Source organism: Vulpes vulpes, chromosome 14, assembly GCF_048418805.1.
Source record: "Vulpes vulpes isolate BD-2025 chromosome 14, VulVul3, whole genome shotgun sequence".
Taxonomy (NCBI): Eukaryota; Metazoa; Chordata; class Mammalia; order Carnivora; family Canidae; genus Vulpes; species Vulpes vulpes.
In genome coordinates this window covers 68,470,599-68,494,936 of record NC_132793.1, presented here as the reverse complement: position 1 = coordinate 68,494,936, position 24,338 = coordinate 68,470,599, and the positions used below count along the sequence as shown (strand labels likewise).

At 35.4% G+C, this 24,338-nt stretch overlaps 1 long non-coding RNA gene and 1 pseudogene across 1 annotated transcript in view; both read right to left on the bottom strand.

Annotated features, from left to right (window-relative positions):
* The window catches only part of LOC112915511 (uncharacterized), a 280,787-nt gene that overhangs the window by 146,453 nt on the left and 109,996 nt on the right, over window positions 1-24,338 (bottom strand). The window lies entirely within an intron of this gene.
* Window positions 18,645-18,768, bottom strand: LOC112915638 (U4 spliceosomal RNA; annotated as a pseudogene).

The following is a 24,338-nucleotide window of genomic DNA, read 5'->3' as shown; positions in this document are numbered from 1 at the left end:
TGGAGGTCCAGAAGTCACTATTAAAAAATCTGGGGATGGTGTTCCCTTACACTGATTGAAATTACAAAAACAAATGGGCCTTCTGCTCTAAGGTACTATTTTCCAGCTTCCTTGCCTCCTGGAATGTGCTTGTAGCACTGTTTTTAGATGCTAAGGATAAAGTGAATTATTTAAAAATAAAGAAGGAGTTCTACCATCAAAAAGAGCTACTCTAAAATGTGCCATGAAATGAGATAGTCACTTTAAGAAAATTGTATGTGTGTGCAATTAAGTATGCCTTTGGTAACCTCAGGTTGAGTTCTCATTCATTTAGTCTCCAGCCTACAACTACCAGTTTAAATAAGGGTATTGCATGGCCCACGTAATTTTAGGAAAGAGTATTTCCATGACCACCATCTACTATAGAGAAGCCGCAATGTATGAAAGTGTCTTTTGTTATTAAAAATAACTCTGCCAGGATGGTACCTCAGACATGGCTGTATCATACTGTTGTCTAGAAACAGGACATTGCATGCAACCTGCCACCAACTAGAACATGCTAAGCCTCCATCCAGTTATTGGGTTGTTGGCACGTGTATTTTAATGACCACTGATTATCAGTTTCCACAGCAACATCCCAAAGGATTCTAGTTGGCTTTCTTTTCCATGATTCAATCCAATGATTTTGTTTTTACATTACAGCATATGGAAAGAAATCTTCTTACCTTATCTTGGTAGGAATGTGCTTTGTCAAACTTTTTTCTGTTCTAACATACTTGAATGAAGTAAATTCATACATATCCTAATGCAGGAAGTTTTCAGAGATAACCTATACATTATCATCCACTAATAATTATCTTACCATTGATCTTTATAGGTAAGGTAATTATGATGTGAATTGTATAACTAGATGTAAACTTAATGATAAAAAGCTTGATAAAAGTGATAATCTTCAACATGCTTTTACTTTATAAATTCTAAAACATTTGCATCTCCTCTACATAGATCTTTGCTCATGATATTACAAACTTCTGTTGTACTACCTGCACTCCTTTATCACAACAATCACTAACTTGTGATTACATGTATTCAATATTTATCTTTTCTCTTAATCAGTGGTTCTGAATTTGGGGTATACATTTTAAAATTCTGGGAGTGTTAAAAAATACTTATTTAGAGGCCAATAAAAACTGAATTTCCATGTGTTTGTGCATATGTTGGAGGTGGGGGGAAAGGGAGGACTCATATTTTTTTTCTTAATTTCCACACTCAGCTAGAGACAAAAACCACTGCCCCAGTTTGTTAGCTCCATGAAGAAAAGGATGATTTCTATATCTTGCTGCTTGGAAAATAAAAGTACTCAAAATTTGATGTTGAATAAATAAATGAATATCCCAGTATTGTCATGCACAACACACTCCTTTGTCAACAAGCAGATACAGGAATTTCAAGAACCTCTCATATTTAAAGCTAACCTTGGACAACTGGCCTCTGAGTGTTATTTCTGATGAAGCAAAAGTTGATGAAATTATATATGATGAATTATGATGTTAGTTCAGGTCTTCCTTTTTAAGCTTAAATTGCCACCCTGCGGTGGCCTCAGCTGCAGAATGCCATCCAACACCATTAAATCAGCACCTTCCTGCCCCTGGAGGGCATAGGCAGGAGAAGGCATGCACTAGAGGGTAAACTAGCTACACTCTTCCCCTACCTCCCCTACCTTTTCAGGTCCATGAGCACAGAGCTATGCATGAATGCAACTTGTTGCATTAGCAAAAGGAATGTTGACTTTTTTATCCCTTCCTATCGAAAAAGTGGTGAGACATAAAATAATGGATTTCCTACTTAGAATATGAAGACGTGTGCATATCAATGGTTAGTGATATTTCTGATCCATCCAGATTACCGATCTGGGTCTGATAGAAACAACACAGAAGATGTTGAAGGACAGTATCTACCCACCTTAATATCAAAGTCAAAAATCCACACCTGAAATGATTTCTGTAAAAGTCAGTATGTGATTACTTCTGGGGGAAGGAGAAAGTGAGATAAGGACAAGGCTAAAAAAATTATAGTTCTTGATCTGGTTGAAGGAGGAGTGGTTACAAGATTTTCACTTGAAATAAGTCATTAATCTACAGATTTGTTTGGGTGTGGCTTTCGGGTTCTGTGTTTTATTTTATAATAAAAATTTTTAAATTACACTGTATTAATAGTCAACCAATAGCTTATACCAATTTTAATTTAAAATAACTCATCTTACTGTAAAAACGTAAAATATAAATGTATAAAGTATTAAAAAACTATATCTTAATTCAACTTATCTTTTTAAATCTATTTACATATTAGTTATTATCACCTGTTGGATTGTCGAGCTCTCTGAGTGTGTTTTTCCCTCCTCTCTCAGGCTTCAAGGGGAGCTCCCATCAGTTCAACTGTGGAACTCAGAGGGTAACTTTGTACTTTCTCAATAGAACCATCTGGGCCATTAGTGACTTTTATCTTGTGCCTGTTTCACCTCCCCCTTTCCAGACAGAGGAGTCCCAGCTTTTCAGTCTACCATCACAGGACGGAACCCTCAGACCCTTGAGCATCTCAGGGCTCTTCTCTAGATGTGTAGATTTAGTTGGGGATAAAGAATTCAAGACAGTTTAAGTGGTTTCTCCCAGTTTATACTTCTTCCACCATCTTTTTTCTCCTAAGTAAAACTTGAGTTATAATTATGGAGTAATTCAGGTGGCTCTTTTTTATTTCTCCCTAACTCCTTGATTTCTCCTTGAATTTGCTTTTATGTCTGCCAGTCAGTTGACATTTCCTGAACATCCAAGTCTGTGCTTTGTGAATTTCACCAATTTCTCACAGTGATTCTGACTTCTCAGAGCTTTCTTCTTATTTTATCCTTTTACAGTTCCTCTCTCTCCTCTCTTGGTAAATATGTCTTCCAGCCCCTCCTTTTCCTCCCACTGTTTCCTGAAGGAATTAATGAATATCTATATACTTTCTTTGTTAGTTTTCCATCCTCATACCTACTTCTCACCCCTGCCACAGCTAACATATTTCCTGAAGTAAATTGGATTACTCACTGCATCCAATTGTCATTGACAGACATTCAAGTTCATATCCCCTCAAGCCTGTTTTAATTTATTAGCTTGAATTCTAACTTTTAGGATTCCATTTGACAAAGAATATATTTAAATCCTTATTGATGATAATAATCCTAATAATTCCTACTCAAAGCATATTTCACTCATGAAGTATGTGTATTTTCTAAATAAAATAAAAAAGCATTAATCTTTTAAAGGCTCCAGTGATCCAAAGAGAAAGTGTAATTATTCCCATTTTGCATGTGAAATCACTGAGGTAAAACAACGCATATTTCCCCAGTGGCTAAACAGAGCAGGAAGGAAATAAATTCCTGACTCCCAGTTATCTGCTGGGCCACAAAGAAAAAATTTCTTGAAATTCAAGAAAATCCAGATGAACCTTCTGTGCCAGTGACTTACCATTGCCTCCCTTGAAATGATTATAGTGAATATTTATTCAGAAAATTCTAAGATAGCTCATGTATGTCATGCTACCCTGAGGAGGAAATGTCAAAAGACGGGGAATAAGAGAAATGCCAGGAAGAACATGACCCACAGAGATGATTAATATGGAGTTTGTCCATTGAGATATAAAATTTAAATGAAAATCTTTGACTTAATGCAACCTGGGGATGAAGAATCCATGGAGATACTTCTAAGACCTGAAACAGTGCCTTTCCAGGGGTCAGAGACCTGACTGAACTCTCACCCTCTTTCTCCTTATACAATGCTGTCCCTGCCTCGGAAAGCTATATCACATGAAGAGAAACGAAAAATCACTTTTAACTTGATTCAAACAGAAGAACTAGGGAGCAATAGAAGGATTCCTCAAACAGGGCTGTGACATCACAGGTACAGCAAGTGTAGAATTGATGGAGTGAGGAAAAAACAAAACTCACAAACTGAAATTCCAGTTTTCAACAGTTTTGGATGTAGTCTCTGGCTGTATTACACCACTTAACATGTAGGCAGGAAACCTACCAAAAAAAAAAAAACTTCTTGATGAGGGCCAAAATGATGTTAGATTTCTATCTCTTCCTTCCTAGATCGATTCAATCACATTAAGTGCTTTTTTTAATAGAACAGGGAGTTCTCGGGACATTTGGGTGGCTCAGCAGTTGAGCGTCTGCCTTCAGCTCAGGGCATGATCCTAGGGTCCAGGACTGAGTTCCACATTGGGCTCCTTGCGGTAGGCCTGCTTCTCCCTCTCTCTGCCTGTGTCTCTGCCTTTCTCTTTCTGTGTCTCTCATGAATAAATAAGTTAAAAATCTTAAAAAAAAAAAAGACAAAAACAGTGAGTTCTCACCTAGTCAAAGTAGCTGATCCTATTCAACTAGAATTGCCACATATCCAAATATCAATTCATAGCACTAGATCTGTTCATGGTTTCAGCTGATGAACAAACCATCCACAGTAGTAGGTCATCCCAGTTGTAACTCTTATTTCCCAAATTTCTTATTAGGATATTATTATTATTATTATTATACATTCTTGTGTACCAATAGAATCCTTAAAGTCATTTCTTTCTCACTCTTAGAAGGGATTCACCCACCTTTAACTTTCTCTCTCTTACTACCTTTGAAATCATAACCATGGGCAATTCTTGCCAAGGAATAAAGGATACTTTGAGAGGGATTCCTCCCATGTTGCACACGCTTCTTGTACAAATTAAAATGTTATTCTTCTGAGTTCCTATCAGCTTATGAGATCTATTAATAAAAAATCCAGATAGTCAGGAAAACAATTGCTTTCCTGGACCTTTTTATAAAACTATGCTCCACTTTGATAAATTCAAAAACCCAAGTGAGGAGGCAGAGATTCTTCTGAAGAAATCTTCAAAACAAAACTTTAAATGCACAATAAAAGAGCTGAATAGCTCAAATGGATTCAGAGTCACTGCTATGTTCCATTTCCTAATCCCTAACCCTATTCTCAGAATTGTAAAAAAACAAAAACAAAAAGAATAAAACAAAACAAAACAACCCTTTGGTCCTAGTAACTACACTAGGAGTCATATTACCTTTCAGAGATGTTAAGACTTCTCTTTGAGATTAGTATGGTTGGGAGGAAAAAGAGCCAGGCTCATTGTACCTATGCATATTATGCAAACATGTATGTCTGTAAGAAAAGAAAGGAAAAAGAATTGTAGAGGTTTTCTTTTTATGCTTGAACAGGGTATTATTTCATTATTTTTCTATTGAGATATCATCTGACCTCCATCCCAAATATAGATTCTCATAGCTTTGAACATGGAAAACCATTAGTGCTGACAGGCTGATCATATTCTCAAAAGGTCAAGATCTGCTGTAAACGTGGTTTTTCTTCATCATTTGTCATTTTTGTGTGGTCTTTTCAACTTTTGTGTCAACATAAGTGTTCTTCACATCTGAGTTGACATCTCACTTCAAAGCATGTTTAATCCCTATTGCTTCAAATGCATGAAATAAAATCTACTTTTAATAAGTAAAAATTATTTCATGAAAATAAATATCTGTAGTATTGAAAGTAGATCAACACACTGATAACTATTTTCACTTGATATATATCTGGAATTTCTCTTCAAATTTCCTGTGGTAAAAATGGGTGGATATCATTAAGCTTTTGTGAGGTAAAAAACGGTCAGGTATTACTGATCTCCTTTACTAGGTGGGGCAACATGGAAGAGCCTTCCAAAAGAATCATCTGAGGATGAAATTAACTATTCTCATTCTCATTTAATGCTAATTAACTTTGAATCACTGCCTGAGGAGTATAATGTTAGAGCATAGGTTAATAGATGTTCAAGTTGTGATACAACCTCTCCCTCTGGTTTTGGTTCAGGAAAGTGGATGGAAAGGAAAAGACACTTGATGTCTGATTGAACTGGGGACCCGGGAGGAAGAAGGAGGAATCAATTACCTCTCCTCTTCCATTGCTGTTTTTGGCTTTCATAACCTTCCATCCCAAACCATTTGTTCTTCCAACTTTCCAACAATCTCTTTTTTGTTCCATTTCTAATCCTCAATTTGTCAATCTGGATCACTGTAAATATCAATAATATAATTCAAAGCCTACCTTATATGGAAAGATTTCCAGGCTGGTTATTCCTTCTATGAAAATAAAAGTACTCTACCATTTCCAAAGGCTTTCATATACAGCCAAGAGCACCTCAAAGGTAGAAGGAGATCATCTAGTCCAGATCTAGATTTTTAAAAAGAGTTTTTAGTTTTAAAACTAAAGCCATGCCTGCCACATATCTCTGATGAAAAGCTTATATGAAGAGCAAAGTAGAATTCTGGACTACACATTCTGCTTGGTTATTCTGGCAACTTAATGATTTGTCTGCATACTGTTCCAGTTATCATATTCCCCAAGCAACAATTAATAATATCTACTATATATTATGCTTCACACTCTTATGGGTTGTGTATTTGTGACCCCTCAAAATTCATCTGTTGATATCCTGACTTCTAATGTAATGGTATTTGGAGGTGGGGTCTTTGGGAGGTCATTGGGTTTGGAATAGGTGAAGTTAGTGCCCTTAAAACAATAGGAAAACAGAAAGATATCTCTCCCTCCACATGCACACACAGAGGAAAGGACATGCGAGCACACAATAAGAAGGTTGCTTGTCTACAAATCAGGAAGGGAGCTGTCACTAGGAACCAAATCTTCTGGGACCCTGATCTTTCCAGCCTTTAGTACTGGGAATAAATTCTAGTACTCTAATACTTTAAATAAATTTCTGTTGTTTAAGCCACCTGGTCTCTGATATTTTGTTATAGCAACCTAAGCTAAGACACAGACCCTATCCTATATATTTTACATTCAGTATCCCATTTAAAATTTAAAAAATCCCACTGAGAGACACCATTTTTCCCATTTCACAAATGAGAAAACTATCTCTTAGATTAAATAGCTCTTCAACCTGAAGACATACATAGTAGACACCAAATAATTGAATTGAATACCTCCTACTTCTTCTACTTCAGCATTTTTAAAGATTTTATTTATTTATTTGAGAAAGAGAGAGAGAGAAGCAGAGACACAGGCAGAGGGAGAAGCAGGCTCCATGCAGGGAGCTTGATGTGGGACTCGATCCCAGGACTCCAGGATCACGCCCTGGGCCGAAGGCAGGTGCTAAACTTCTGAGCTACCCAGGGATCCCCTACTTCAGCATTTTAAAACTGTTCACTCATACATGTATCTTCATCACACAGCTAGAAGTTCTTTGAGAGCCAAGATTATTATATTCTCAATGTCAAGCACATGGTAGGCGCATGAAGAAGGAAGGGAAGGGAAGGGAAGTGGGAAGGGAAGGAGAAAAAAAAAAGAAGAAAAAAAAAGAAGACAAAAAAAAGGAAGGGAAGGGGGAGAGGAGGAAAGGGGAGGGGAGCGAAGTGAGGCAGGAAAGAAAAAAAGAGAGAAGTAAGGAAGAAAATAGTATATGTGAATCCTTAATTAGTAGGTACATGAGTGTCTTAGGGCTCCCATAATAAAGGACTACAAACTAGGTGGCTTGAACAATAGAAATTTATTGGCTCATAGTTCTAGAGGCTAAAAGTCTGAAGTTAAGGTGTGAGCAAGGTTGGTGCTGAGGGCTGTGAGGGAAAGATCTATCCCAGACCTCTCACTTGGGCTTGTAGATGGCCAACTTCTCCCTAAGCCTCTTCACACTGTATTTCCTCCATGTATATCTCTGTGTCTGAATTTCTCTTTTTATAAGGACACCGGTCATGCTGGATTAGGGCCCACCCTAATGACCTCATTTTAAATTGATTACCTCTGTAAAGACCCTATCTCCAAATGAATTCACATTATGGGGTATCAGGAGTTAGGACTTCCACATATGGATTTGGAGGGAGACACAATTTGTCTCATAACTGTGGTAATAGAAATGTTCTCCACATAAGGCACAGCTGGCCACAACACAACTCAGCTGTTTGAGGGACATAGGAGGCTTTAAAAATATGTTCAAATGCACAGGGGCCTCTGTGTGTCATAAATGGCCTAACCTCACAATAACAAGAGCTAACAACTGAATCTGTTAAAAAATGGTTTTACTTATGTATGTGAGACTACCCCTCTGGCAGGCAACCTATAAACTAAACTATAAACAATTTTAAGGCATCATTTTTATAATCAGTCCTATATCACCACTTCTGCATTTAAGTTCACTCCTCAGGTCTGTTAGAAATGGTCATAGGTATTCTCTGTTCTCAATTATTCTATCCAGGTTTTCACTTGCCTTGAATAGATAAATTCCACTCACAGAACATCATTCTCTCTGGTGACTTCTGAGCTGAGCAGGAAAAAAAAATGCCTATCCCGTGTGCTCAGTCATGATCTCTCCTAGGCCTTTACATGCCCTGCAATGTAGTAAATCTCTATGAGCCCTTTAATGACCTCATCTTTCCAGGAAAGAGTATCTTTTACCCCTTAAAACTGCACTTCCTGGTGGCAAAGAGAAAAATCTGCTTCAATGTTCTCTAAGTTCCCATTAGAAATGGAAAAGAAAAAGATTCAAAGGATTCCTGGGCTCAGCTCCCAGGTTCAGCCATAGATGGCTATCACACAGCAGTGGAGTCACTATCCCTACTTGCCATGCAGGCATGTACATAGCCTCCAACTCCTCTCATTTCACACTGGAGAAGAAAGAAAACTACACAGGACCAGGGATTCAAATACCCTCTGTCCCTCTGCTCCCTGTTCTCAGTTTTCTTTACTTGTGTCTTTAGAGAATGTTGAATACACGGTACATCCTTCTTCTGTAGGTGTTTGACAAGCTACAACCTTAAGGTTTCATGTGATTTTGATCTCATCAACTCTTCCAGAAATTGGTTTCATTTCCCAGTTGATCTCACTGTTATATTTTTCCCCCACTCTTTCAAACATTTCTTGTTCAAATTTAAATCCATTATTTCTATTCTTATCTTTGCTAACTAATGAGAGTGGTTTCTTCTCCTTTGGGAAACTACCAAGGTATGTGTACCTGCATTCACATTTTCATGTGTGTTTTCTCTCAAACTCTTAGAGGTTATCAAAAATTCTGAGGAAGAAAACCTTGCTTTAATTAAAGAATATACACAATTCCATTCTTTACTAGAAACTCCTTGCATGTTTACTTTCCATAATATTTGTCTCCCAAGAGGAAAGTAGGAGTAATAGGAAAGATGTTTCTCAGATACTGTTTAAAACATGAGCCTATTATCAAAACTATCAAAAGTCCACTACTGGGTAACTCGATTGTGGAAATTGAAGCAACTTTGCTTACATGGAAATTATTTGACTACCTTACAATTTCTCAGAATAAAATACTCCCTGAATTGTAATTTCTTTAATAAATTACTGTAATTTGACCTACCATTTATGTAATATGTGATGAACAGTAAAGAATCCCTCTCCTGAACTGTCAGTGATTTTAACAGACAGAAACTTTAATCACATTGCCGATGAACTAATCAATTAACAAATATTTATCAAGAATTTACTGGGTATGCAATACTGCAAGACATAAATAGGGATATAACAAAAATATGATTTCCTTTCCCATCCCCTTAATCCCAGGACAATCTCCCAAGAGAGAAATATTCCTATCATCCTCTTCTTAATCCTCAAATTTTTTACCCTATCCTCTTCAAATAAATCAATATGTCAAATGACCATATCCTAACCCCTCGGAGGCTCCTTCCAGCAAAAGATAAACACCTTGCTTCTTTCCCCAAACATTAAATCTACTGCTTTCAACCATCACTGGGCAAATTTGAAATTACTCAGTACTATCATTGCTCCCCACCAAGCCCCATTCATTTCTGACCTAAAACAGGCCTCTTTTGTCCCCTTCTAAATACACTCACCTCCACAACCAGTGAACTCCATGAGTTACTTCAGTCACCTTCACCACTTCTCTCTGAATTCTGTTGACACATAGACCTCCTAGACCCTCTCATTGGTACTTCTATAGCAGCATTCTTCAAAAAGAGAATAAGAATCCTTGAGAGTGAATAACAATTTTCACACAACCAAAACTACACAACCAAATATGGTTTCGAGGGGGTCATTTTCCAGATCCTCACCTTCCATATATGTTCTTTCACAAAACTGATCTAAGAATGGTTTTAGATGGAGGGAATTCTACAGTTCTCCTTTCTCGTTTCATTCTTTTCATTTTCTCATTTGTGCTTTCCCCACATAAATAGCTACATAGTTATATACATATGTAGACAGATAAATAAATTTTCCCTCATTCCAAATGTTACTATATTGCACTGCCTTAAGATATTTAAAAACGTTCAGGGCCCCAAAGAAAAAAAACTAAAAGATTTGGTACTAAAGTCTCTTTTAATCAAGACTTTATAAATCTTTACTAGGCCTCATATTTTTCTTTGTCTTATACACATTTTTGCTAAAAGCCAAGTGTAGCATAAAAACAGGAGCTTTGGCCTCAGTTGGGATGTAATGGATTTAGATGTTTTGGACTGTGCAGCATCTCATGTATCACCCAAATATTTATCCAAAAAAAAAAATGTATCACTCTTAAAGAAGAGCCTGAGAGAATAAAGCTAGACTGTAAGGGTAAAATATATTTAAAGTAGTAGAGCTTTTTTTCATTTAGGCAACAGGGTTCTAGTAAGGCTCTGTGACTTACCTGACCTAAAATCAGCATTAAGAAGTGAGGTGTCAGGCAGCCTGTACTAACACATTTATTTGAATTGATAAGTGCAGACTTATCTGAGAGAAAGTAAATCTAATTTATCTAATTGGTTTGATAATGAAAACTAGTCTGCTTATTTGGTTATATGACAGATGTGTTCCTTAATTCAAATGAGTTAAATGTGTAGTTCCAAAGTTTTGATGAAAAAATATTTAAAGCATTTGATATAATAAATGCAATTTATCAAAGATTATTGTATTAGCAAAGGCATACTGAAAGTTACAATGTTTCAATGTTCCCAGCAGTACCTGAATATATCAGATTTTTTAAAAAGTGCCTCTAAATTAAAGAGAAACAAGTACAGTTAGTTACTTGATGAGTCTCCCTGAAATGCTCTTGTTAATGCTCTCTAGAAATTCAGAAACTAGGTAAATAAAGACAACTGTATAAATTCTTTCACAATTCCCTGCTCTCAATAAAATTAAAAAAGAAACTATCATGATTACAGATTATTAAAAATAATTTTGGTAATATATTCCTGTGTTCTTTGGTATTCAATTCAGAATAAATTCAAAAACTTGTCAGAGATTGTTATTAAAAATAAACAAATTCCTTTTATTCCTGTAAGGCCTTCCAATCATTCCATGCTTAAATCCATAGTGGGAATAGAATTGTAATTGACCCATCTTTCATTTCAATTGTTGACTCCCAAGAATAGGCTATCCACCTAATTTTAAAATGCACTAACAAAATTTCTAATGTTTAAAAATTTTATATCAAAATTTATAATATTTTGATACATTGCAAATTGTGTAGTAATAAAAGTCCTGAGGATAATTCAACCCTAAAGAAAACATTTTTTAAGGCTTAGAACATTATGGTTACAAGATAATTAAAATTTTTAATTCAACTAAGTTAAAATTCTATAAGAAAAATGGAATGGAAATATACGCTCAAGGAATAAAAGAAATTATATAAAATTATAAATAATATAATATACAATATTATATTATATATTATATATGATTATATATATAATAAATTATATAAAAATAAAATTAAAGTGGAGCTTATTTATGAATTTTTTTATTTATTTACTTTTAATCTAAATATAGCATCTAGGGACACCTGGGTGGCTCAGCAGTTGAGCACCTGCCTTCCGCTCAGGGTGCGATCCTGGTCCAGGGATCGAGTCCCACATTGGGCTCCCTGCCCTCGCAGGCTTCTCCCTCTGTCTATGTCTCTGCCCCTCTCTCTCTCTCTCTGTGTCTCTCATAAATAAATACACACAATCTTTTAAAAAAAATTTTAGGCCCCCATTTATATAAACAATTTGAATCATTCCAAATCAGCTATGTCAGCACTACCCTAGTGGTCTCAAATCACCAATCCTCCAAAAGAAATTTTACTCTGGCCAGTGGGAGTGCTCCATTTGCCAGGCCTCAGTTTGGGAACCAGCCTGGCCTGGGGTTCCAGGATGATCCTATAGGTATAAGTCGCATAGCTACTCTAGCATCTGGTTGATAGCATCTATTCAGCCAACTTCAGAAAAACATAAAAATAAGTGTAGCTCTATAAATTTTCACCAAATGAACATGTAAGTCAGCATCCAGCAGATCAAGAGTAAGAACATTACCAGTAACTCAGAAACACATGATATTTCTGTTTCATAGGCAACATATTGCCCCAATCACTACCCTCCCAAAGTTAACTACTTTGCTTCCAATATGCTGTCCTTGCCACAATATTCTAGCTAAGATGTACTTATTTTTGAACTTTATAAATGGAGTCATACACTACATGTTATTTTTCTGCTGTCTTTTACTCAGCACCATGTTTGTGAGGTTCATCTACATTCATATATGGCATAAATGCATGATAATGGCTACCAATATTTATTTCAAGCTATCAGTTTTGCAATATATGAGAAACTACATGTTTGAATCTATTTAAACAAGTGAAGAAAAATCTGGATCTCAACTCAAAATTATGCAAGGTTAATCCATGGGGCTCAATTTTATCATATGTAAAATGAGGTTAAAATACTCATTCCTTACAGAGTTGCTGTGAGATTGTACATGGAAAGCACAATTTCTGATACATATAAAGATTGCAGTCATTGTTGTGATTTTGATGTTGTTGTTTTTGCCTTCCAATGGGTCATCCCCAATTTAATAAGTATTCTCCAAATCCCTTCTTATTGCCACTAACTGACAGAACTAAAACACATAGATGAACATGTCCCCACCGTGCTTATATTAACTTTGTTCTAGCTTTTTATCTCTTAAAGTATATGGTTCAAGCACCCCTGCATGACTTGCAATGGTGAACTGGACCAGACTCCTACTTAATTCCTTTGTAATTGAGGGTTACCAATACCTCTTTCACTGGATCACTCAGAAAAAAGTAACTGGGAATAAATAAAAGACAGAAGAGAGGAAATTTTAAAAAGCTTAGTTTATGTATGTAAAGAATTTGATACAAAGCAGGTGCATAACAAATGGTAGTTACTTAGGAAGAAGAAAAAGGGAGGAGGAAAGGAAAGAAGAAACATTATTTTATAACTTGATTTTTTTCGGTGACAGAAGGGTGCCTATGAGGTGATACACCATGTCAGTTCCTCTTTAGTCTACTTCCTAGTCAAGGTGGGTCAAAGTAGTTCAAGTAAAATAAGTAGGATATGTGATTTTATCCCATTTCATTGATGAGAAAACTGCAGACCTGAGAGGTTAAGTGATTTACCCAAGGATTTATAGTGAATTAAGGGCAGAGCCAGGATTCTCATGTGAATCTGTCTGATTCCAGAGCTATGATTTTTTTTTTTTTTGCTCTATTCCATTGCCTTTCTGAAATAGTCTAATTTTAATGTGTTATCTCAAATACACTCCACTTCAAGGAAGAGGTAATTTTCAATTTTAGCCTTTCTGACCCTCAGGGTCTAGTCTATAAAATTGAGCTAATAATAATTGCCTTCTAAACAAGTTAATATAAGTGCCTAGAATGGCTCTCAGTAAGTGTACCTTTGTTGTTGTTTCAATTTTAAACTATCCACTCAATGAATTTCTGGTTTAAGTAGAAAATCAGTGTATGTGGCTTTGGCCAATATAGGTGAGCTATCTCAGGGGAGCATTATCCCTTCCACTTAAAGTAAACATCAACATTCAGATATACCCTTGACTCTTTTCCTAATCATTACCATAGGCCTTTAATATCCTTGCAAACTCAAGCCCCCAAAATAGGTGCTAAATAAATACTAACTCAAAAGTTAGTTAAAACCCCTGCTCTTAAAAAGCTTGCAACAAAACTGTGTAATTAGGACATTAGGAAGGAAGGAAGGAAAGAAGGAAGGAAGGAAGGAAGGAAGGAAGGAAGGAAGGAAGGAAGGAAGGAAAGAAAAAGTAACCATGCTTTTCCTGGTACAACTCTGTACTCAACAAATAAACTTGAAATAATGTTCTATTTTTGAAAACTCAAATTCTCCCCAGAGTTCTTAAAAATACTCTGACAATCAGTTGAAAATATGAATATTTTTATTACTGTTATTTTCTACTATTACTTATTACATTTATTATAGTTTTTAATTTTTCTCATAAATATGTGTTTGACCAGGCATGCTGTAAATATAAGTGTTGTCATTTATATTCATGGCAAGGTGAAAATGAATGGAAATGAATTTCAAAGTATAATTTACATCATCCTTCATACATATGGAAAGAAAAGGATTTGTCTGGATAGAATTAGTACTATTCAATAGAAACTGAGTATTTATGGCCACAATGGATTTGGCAGAGGGCACAAAGACTTGAACACAGTCCCTGCTCTGTGGGAAGACCCAGCCCAAAGGGGAAGAGAAAAACAAACAACACACATGCACAAATATACACATAGAACATGTAAACAAAGCCTACCTAATACAAATTTATGAGGCAGCTGAACAACATCCATGTTGTGAGCTGAAATATTCAGATTCTCAGGATACATAGTCCATATAACTGAAGCAAGGAGGGAGGATTCCAAATTAGCTGATAATTTATAAAACACTGTGTCTTCCTGAGACAGTTTGGGGCCAACATTATATAGCCTTACTTCTCAGGATGTAACCCACAGACCATCAGCATCATCTAGGAGCTTCATAGACCTACAGAGTCTCAGGGCCCATACCTGACCTTCTGAATAAGAATCTGAATGTTAGCAAGATTCCAGGTGACTTATAAATTAAAGGTGGAAAAGCCTTGGTATAGGGTGGTTCTCCAGGCTGCCTTTATATTAGAAATACCAGCAGAATTTTCTTTAAAATGTTCATACCTGGGCCCCATTCCAGGCCTAAGAAGTTGGAATCTCTTGCCCACCTTCATTATATCGCAGCTCAAACATATCTTTATCTGGTACATCTTTTCTTGACCCACCTCAGACCAAAATAAATTCCTGAATTGTGTATTCTCAAAGCACCCTTAGCTCTTATCACACTTACAACTAAACATTTGTTTATGTTTTCATGTGATAACCACCTCTCAAATTGGCAAACAGTCTGTGAGAGCAGTGTCTATTTTTGGTTTTGCTCAACATCACACCAATGCCCAACAGAAATTTTGTCACATGTCATACATTCAATAGATTTATTCATTCATTTATTCCACAAATATTTACCTACAATGTTTTAAGTTCTTGAGATGTATTGGTGAATGAAAGAAGAATCCCTGAAGGAAGTGACAGGTAATAAATGTGTTATTTTTTTCTAGCAAGGAAAGAAAATTAATAATAAGAATAAAAAATAAAGGCAAAATATGGTATGCTAGAGAGACAGAAGTGTTACACACAAAATAAGAATGAAGGCAAGGTAAAGGGAAGTAGGAGCACTAATGGGGGAGGGCCAAGTTATCATTTTAAATAGGATTGTGAGAGAGGCATCATGAAAAGTAACATCAAAAAGATATTTGGAAGGAGTAAGTTAGACCCCATCTCAAGAAAGAGCATGCCAGACTAGTAGAACAACACTGGTGGAAAGGCGCATGCTGTTATGTTCCAGGTACTGCAAGAGGGCCAAGGTGGGTACCATGGAGTTGTGAGGGACAAGTAAGCTGGCAGGGAGGAATAGAAGATAATAACACAAAGGTCATTGAGAATCAGATCATGTAGGTTCTTGTAGGTGAATGTAAGGGCTTCACAGCTTTTACACTGTATGAAACATGAAACCACTGTAGGATTTTGAGCAGCAGAGTGATATACTTGGACTTAATTTTTAAGAGAACCTTCTGGATACTGTGTCAAGAACATTCTCCTTTAAAGAGGATTAAGAATAAAAGCAGAAAAAAAAAAAAAAGAATAAAAGCAGAGAAAAAAATCAAGAAAATGTTACATCAAGTCTTGTGAGAAATGATGGTAATAAAGTGGCTTTGACCTGGGGTTAGCTGTAGCTCTCGAGAGAATTGGTTCAGATTGGAGATTACATACTTACATACATACATACATGCATACATAATGAATCCATGTATTACCACAATGTGAACACATTCATGTAAACATCTATCAGGTGTAAGAAGAAAAAGTCACATACATCTCCTCCTCTCCAAGGATAACCACTATCTTGACTTTGAACACCATTAGTTAAGCTATTTTCAGTCTTTATATATGTGGAATCAACAATATATATTCTTTTGTGTCTGTCCTTCTTCTTTTGAAGTCAACTCATATTGTTGCATGTAACTAAAGTTCATTGATGTTTGTAGCAATGTAGCACTTACATGCATAAATAAGCCTAATCTATTTATCCATCTTACTGTCATCAAGCATTTCTAGTTTGTGGCTTTACAAATAATAATACCACAAACATTCTTATATATGTATTTCTGTGTCAATATCCATTGATCCTATTCATAAAAAATTAGAATCCTTAGGTCATAAGTTGAGTATGCACAACTTTAGTAAATAATATTAGGTAATTTCTCAAAGTGGGTTTTATCAACTTAAAGCCCTACCAGCAGGGAATAAAGTCTTCTCATTTCTCTGCATCGTGTGTGTAAATTATAGCTATTTTATGGACTATATAATGGTATCTCAGAGTAGCTGAGATTTTCATAATGATTTATAAAGCTGAACACCTTTCCATATGTTTATTGACTGTGTGGAGAACATCTTTTGTGAAGTGACTCTACAAGACTCATTCCATGGTCAAAAGACCTAAATGTGAAATGAGAAACCATAAAACTTCTAAAAGAAAACATAGGCAATAATATCTTGGATATCAACCTTAGCAATATTTTTATAGATATTTCCATAGGCCAGGGAAACAAAGGCAAAAAATAACTACTTGGGCTACCCTGAAATAAAAAGCTCTTGTACAGCAAAGGAAATCATGAACAAAGTAAAAAGGCAACCTACTGAATGGAAGAAGATATTTGCAAATGATATATCCAATAAAGGATATTATTATTCAAATCTTATCCAAAATATATAAAGAACTTATACAATTGAACACCAAAAAAATAAATAACACAATTTAAAAATGGACAGAGGATCCAAAAAGACATTTTTTTTCCAACAAAGACATACAGATGGCTAACAGACACATGAAAAGATGTTCAACACCACTAATCATCAGACAAATGCAAACCCAAACCAAAATGAGATATCACCTCATGCTGTCAGAATTGCTAGCATCAAAAAGACAAGAAGTAACAACTATTGGTAAGATTGTTTTAAAAAGGGAACACTTGTGCACTGTTGGTGGGAATGCAAATTGGTGCAACCACTGTGGAAAACAGTATAGAGATTCCTCAAAAATCAAAAATAGAAATTTACCATATAATCTAGTAATTCCACTAGTTGGATATTTACCCAAAGAAAATGTGAAAACACTAATTTGAGAAAATTAGGTACCCCCATGTCCTCTGCAGCATTATTTACAATAGCCAAGATACAGAAGCAACCTAAATATTCATAGACTGATAAATAGTTGTATTTTTTTAAGATTTTTATTTATTTATTCATAAGAAACAAAGACAGAGGCAGAGACCTAGGCAGAGATAGAAGCAGGCTCCATGCAGGGAGCCTGATGTGGGACTCCATAACAGGATTCCAGGATCACGCCCTAAGCTGAAGGCAGACGCTCAACCACTGAGCCACCCACGTGTCCCCATAGACTGATAAATGAATAAAGAATTTATATATATTACGGAATATTAACCCCCAAAAAAGAATAAGATCATGCCATTTGCAACAATACAGATGAAACTAGAGACTATTATGCTAAGTGAAATAAGTCAGAGAAAGACAAATACCATGTGATTTCATTTATATGTGGAATCTAAAAAACAAACAAAAAATACATAAAAAAAATAGAAACAGACTCATAAATGCAGAGAAGAAACTGGTGGTTGCCAGAGGAGAGGATGGTAGGAGGAAGGGTGAAATAGGTGAAAAGGATTAAGATAACTGGAATACAAGTTTCCAGTTATAAAATAAGTAACAGGGATGAAAAGTACAGCATTGAGAATACAGTCAATAATACTGTAATAACATTGGATGGTGACAATTATTGCGGTGAGCACAGCATACTGTATGTCAAATCACTGTGTTATATACCTGAAACCAATATAATATTCTCTATCAACTATACTTTGATAATAAAATTTTTAAGAAATAAAAATTAAAAATAAAGTTTTAAAAACAAGAGTCCATTATTATAAGGATTATCTAGTCCTCTTACTGATTTGTAGAAACTCTTTCTGTATTTGGGAATGAGACCTTGGTCAACTGCATGTATTGCAAATATCTTCTCCTACTATGTGGCTTGCCTTTTCACTTTCTCCTCAGTGTCCTCTGATGATTAAAACATCTTAATTTTAATGTAGTCTAATTTATTCATATTTTCACTTGTGGTTAATGCTGTTTTCCTCATGTTGAGAAATCTTTCCTCATGGCAAGATCACGCATATCTTCTTTTATGTTATTTTCTAGAAATGTTTATTAGTTTACTATTTATATTTAGCTCTAGTCTTCAACCAGAATTTCAATTAGCAACAATTGTGCCTCAGATATACCTCATTGGCTACAGTTCTGCCAATGCTCAGAGCTCAACCAGACTTAATAATGGAGAAAGACAGAGGTTGAATTTTATTTTTCCCATATGAATATTTAATTGACCCAGCACCATCAACTGAAAAGACTGTCTTTGCATTACCCTGCTATACTTTAAATTTAATCATAAATCAAGTCTTCATGTTTGTGTACATTCAGTTCTGATTATTCTTTTCTATTCTATGGGTCTATTAGCAATTACTGTGACTTGTAGGCCAGATATTCAATAGTATGAGTTGTCTATATTTTTCTGCCACTTCAAAAGTATTTTGGATATTCTTAGCTTTTTGAATTTCCATATAAATTTTAGAATCACCCTGTTAATTTTAAAAATTAAAAAAAAAGGGGGGGGGGGACGCCTGGGTGGCTCAGCGGTTGAGTGTCTGCCTTTGGCCCAGGACTTGATCCTGGAGACCTGGAATTGAGTCCCACATCGGGCTCTCTTCATGGAGCCTGCTTCTCCCTCTGCCTGTGTCTCTGCCTCTCTCTGTGTGTCTCTCATGAATAAATAAAATCTTTAAAAAAAATTTTTTTTAAAATCCAAGTGATTTAGATTTTGGTTATGATTTAAATCTATAAATTTTTACATAATCTGTTGACATCTATACGTTACATCCTGTAATCAATAAACATGGTACACACATCCTGTGATTTATCTTTAATTTCCATTAATAATGTTCTATAAGTTTGTGTGTAGATGCCTCACATATCCTTCATTAGATTTATATCCACGGATTTTGTGTTTTTAATGCTACTAAAAATAGTTATTTTTAACACTAATTTACATTTTCTAATTTTATTCTGTTATGTAGAAATATATAAAAATTTGTATGTTGACCTTATACCCAGAAAACTTGCTAAACTTATTAATTATATAACTTAACTGCACACTGCTTTGGATTTCAATGCATATAATTATATTATCTAAGAAAACATTTTTTATTTCTTTGTTTTGAATCCTTATACCTTTTAATTTCTCTTGCCCACAAAACAACATACAATAGAAGTAAGGCCTTCCTTTCTCATTCCTAGCTCAGAGGAAAGTTTGCAACAGTCCTTTCAGTATGGTGCTTGCTATAGGCTTTTTTGTAGATGTCCATGACCAGATTAAGGATTTTTCCTCTATTTCTAGTTTGTTAAAAGTTTTTATCATGAATGAATTTTGAATTTTATCAAATTATTTTTCTGCATCTACTTTTTTTATTACTGTTAATGTGAAAAATGACACTAATTGATTTGCCAATGTTAAACCAATCTTGCATTTACGGGTTAAAATATATTTGATTATGATATAATATCCTTTTCATATATTGACAGTTTCAGATTGCTCATACTAGTCTAGAATTTTGGTATCTACATTCATGAATGAGATTGGCCTGATATTTGTCTAATACTAACCTTCTCAGATTTTGTTGAGAAGTTTATGCTGGCCTCATAAACACATTGGAATATGGTCATTCTTTTGAAAACCCTTCTCAGATTTTTTTGAAAAACCTTCTCAGATTTTGTTGAGAAGTTTGTGCTGGCCTCATAAACACATTGGAATATGGTCATTCTTTTGAAAACCCTTTTTTTTTTTTTTTTTTTTTTTATTTATGATAGTCACAGAGAGAGAGAGAGAAAGAGGCAGAGACACAGGCAGAGGGAGAAGCAGGCTCCATGCACCGGGAGCCCGACGTGGGATTTGATCCTGGGTCTCCAGGATCGCGCCCTGGGCCAAAGACAGGCGCTAAACCACTGCGCCACCCAGGGATCCCTGGTCATTCTTTTGAATTGAAGATTTTGTGTATGATTGGCACCATGTTTTTTATATTTGGTGGAATTTGCCAATAAATCCATTTGAATTTGAACTTTCCTTTTTGGTGAGGTTTAACATGCTGATTAAATCTAAAAGTTATAGCATGGGAAGAAAGCAGCAGGCCTGTAGATGATTCTGTCCTCCTACTTGGAGATGCCTCCATAGAAAGATAACCTGGTCTAGTAAACTCCTCAAGACCAAACTCAATCCTAGTGTATATGCTTCAGGTGCCCAATATATTCCTCCTGATAGGCTGACCTATGGCAAGAAGTTTGTCATTTTTATAACTGTTTTTCCTTGGTTGTATTAAATTCTGCTATTTTGATTGTTCCTACTCTCCTTGTCTTCATTGTAAACATTTCCACATCGGAAATTTTTTTGTCTTATTATTTCCTTTTAGCACCATGCTCGGACCAACTGAGCTAACTGGACATTCTAATGTTCCCCTTTAATCACCCCTAGGTATCCAACATGACAGGCTGACTGACTGGGAAAGGAATCAGAGAAAAATATTAATATCCAAAATGGTATTCCCAAAATACCTAAATATTCATTAGAAAGGGAATGAATTATAGATGCAAAAGTTGAGGACGTTAGGCTAAGTGAAATAAGTCAGACAAAGACAAATAGTAAATTATCTCACCTATATGCAGAATCTGAAAGAAAACAAACAACAAAAAAAGACCTCCTAGAAACAGAGAACAGATTTGTGGTTACCTGAGACAGTAGTAGGCAGATGTGGTTTAGGGAGTGAAAATGGGTAACAATAAATAAGTAATACAATAATAATAATAAATAATAATAATAAACAAATAATACAATAAATAAGTCTGGGGGTATAATATACAGCATGGTGACTATAGTTAACAATAATGTATTGTGTATTTTAAAGTTGCTAAGAGAGTAAAGTTCTTACCACACAAAAAATATGTAACTATGTGAGGTATAGATGTGTTGACATTGTAGTAACCTTTTTGCAATATATACATATATCAAATCATTATACTGTACACCTTAAACTCAAATAATGTTATATATCAAGTATATATCAATAAAAGGCAGGAAACAACAAATGTTGGAGAGGATGCGGAGAAAAGGGAACCCTCTTACACTGTTGGTGGGAATGTGAACTGGTGCAGCCACTCTGGAAAACTGTGTGGAGGCTCCTCAAAGAGTTAAAAATAGACCTGCCCTACGACCCAGCAGTTGCACTGTTGGGGATTTACCCCAAAGACTCAGATGCAATGAAACGCCGGGACACCTGCACCCCGATGTTTCTAGCAGCAATGTCCACAATAGCCAAACTGTGGAAGGAGCCTCGGTGTCCATCGAAAGATGAATGGATAAAGAAGATGTGGTTTATGTACACAATGGAATATTACTCAGCCATTAGAAACGACAAATACCCACCATTTGCTTCAACATGGATGGAACTGAAGGGTATAATGCTGAGTGAAGTAAGTCAATCGGAAAAGGACAAACAGTGTATGTTCTCATTCATTTGGGGAATATAAATAATAGTGAAAGGGAATATAAGGGAAGGGAGAAGAAATGTGTGGGAAATATCAGGAAGGGAGACAGAACATAAAGACTCCTAACTCTGGGAAACGAACTAGGGGTGGTGGAAGGGGAGGAGGGTGGGGGGTGGCGGGGAGTGGGTGACGGGCACTGGGGGGGACACTTGACGGGATGAGCACTGGGTGTTTTTCTGTATGTTGGTAAATTGAACACCAATAAAAATCAATTTATTAAAAAAAATAAAAAATAAAGGTTGGGGGGGGAGAAGCAAAGGTTATTTGAAGCTGTCTTGTAGGTGAGAACAATCCAAGTCTTATCCAACATCACACTGGCATTCATTCCCCCATATTTGGCTTCCCAAAGGAAGAACCAAGAGATAAATAAAATGTTTGAGTTGACAGTTTGATATGAGAAACATAATCTTTTGATGGTTTATCTCAGTCAGAATTCAGTGGTTATTGCCCATCATAGTCTAATAACACAAAAGGTAAGCAATCATGTCACTGGTGTCATGCCCTTAGAAATGTGATTCAAGACAGTCATAGTGATCTTCAACATGTTTTCCTCTGCCTTTGACCATTTTTAAACTGGGTAATTTACATTTGAAGTGTCATTGAGAATGATTTTTTTTTCCTCTCCTCACACAATAAAGGAGGAGGGAATCCTTTCAAACCTTGTGCTATGAAATTCTTTTAGAACTACCTCAGGGTTTCTCAAGTAAGTGTTAATCACTATTGCTGTTAAACAAATTATTTTTCCAATGAAGACATAAAAGTTATCCTTGTATTTCTTAAAAACAATCAAAAAACATCTTATTGACCCTCTTGGGTTATGACACAGAAAAAATTATCATTAAAATCATAGTCTTTGTACAAACCTACAACATCTCCTAAACTGAACAATTCTGACCCTCCATGGACACAGCTCTACCCTTGAGTTGAATCTCTTTAAGTCAACAGTATTCTTCCAATCTGTTAGTGTTTTATATGGTTCACAAATAGAATTTTCTTTATCTTGTGGTAGAATTGTATGTAACTAGGCAATTTGGTCAGCTGGATTTAGTTCAGCTGAACTTAATACTCTAGATTAAAGTATAGAGATATAATGGTTCTAGTATTAGAACTAGCTTAAACTGCTAAAACAATATATACTGACATAGTATGTGTACTGTACAATTTTTTTATACTGTACAATTCTATCTCTGTCATATACCCAAAGCCACTGTTTCTATTTACTAAAATGTCTTAGGACATGGGGAAATATTGTACTTTCTAAAAGACATATACCTAGCACTGAGAAACTATGTATGTTTATATCATTAGCACATCTTTCTATCAATAGCAAATTGTAGACTTGATAAGTATTTGAGGATGGAAAGATGGAAGGGACTATAAAAGGAGTTTACTAGATAAAGTATTATCATGCTTAAATGGGGTTTACTTGGATAAGCTGAACACATTAGGAATTATTAAGACCGCATGGTTGCCATTGCCCTAAAATGTTACAAGATGGCACTATTTATAATCATAGTCAATCCCCCATTTACTAACCCAGAATGCATTTCTTCACATAAAATTAAGTTACATTTAAGCAGAATCTCTATAGGTGAAGGTTGAAAAAACATGCATTCATGGTGAAAAATATGGGAACAACCACTGCAATACTAAAAACTTTAAATACACAAAGACTTTAAGGAAAAGAAAAAAATACAAACACATAAAGACAACAAGAAGTAATGAGACTACTATAACTTTTTGTGTACCTGTTCTAAGAATTCCTTGTTTCATGAAAAACAGGATTAGTTCTATAAGGAAATAGGTAGAAAATTTTCAGTAGGTTCTGAAGAACATTTTTAAATGATTTAGATGAGATACTGTTCTTGAGAGGTACTTCTCTTTTAAAATATTTCTAAGGAAATCTGGAAAAAATGTATATCCCTTAAGGTGGAAAGAATGTTGTTTTAGGATGTTAAGAGAAACAGAAAAACATTTGTAAGATCACCAAGAGATGAAGAGAGAATTAGAAAAAGCAGCTAGTTCAGATAATCCCCTATGTTAACCATCGGGTGGAAGTGTCTTTCAGGGGATTCTTAACTATCAATCTGACTTAAGCAGATCCCATGGGAGAGCCATGTGTACCCTACTGATGGTGGACCAAATCTAAACATTGAATTTAATTGCTTCATATTGCCTACATATTTTTAGAAGGAAAAAATGATGAAAAATGAGTAAATAATTGCCAAAGCGTAGTC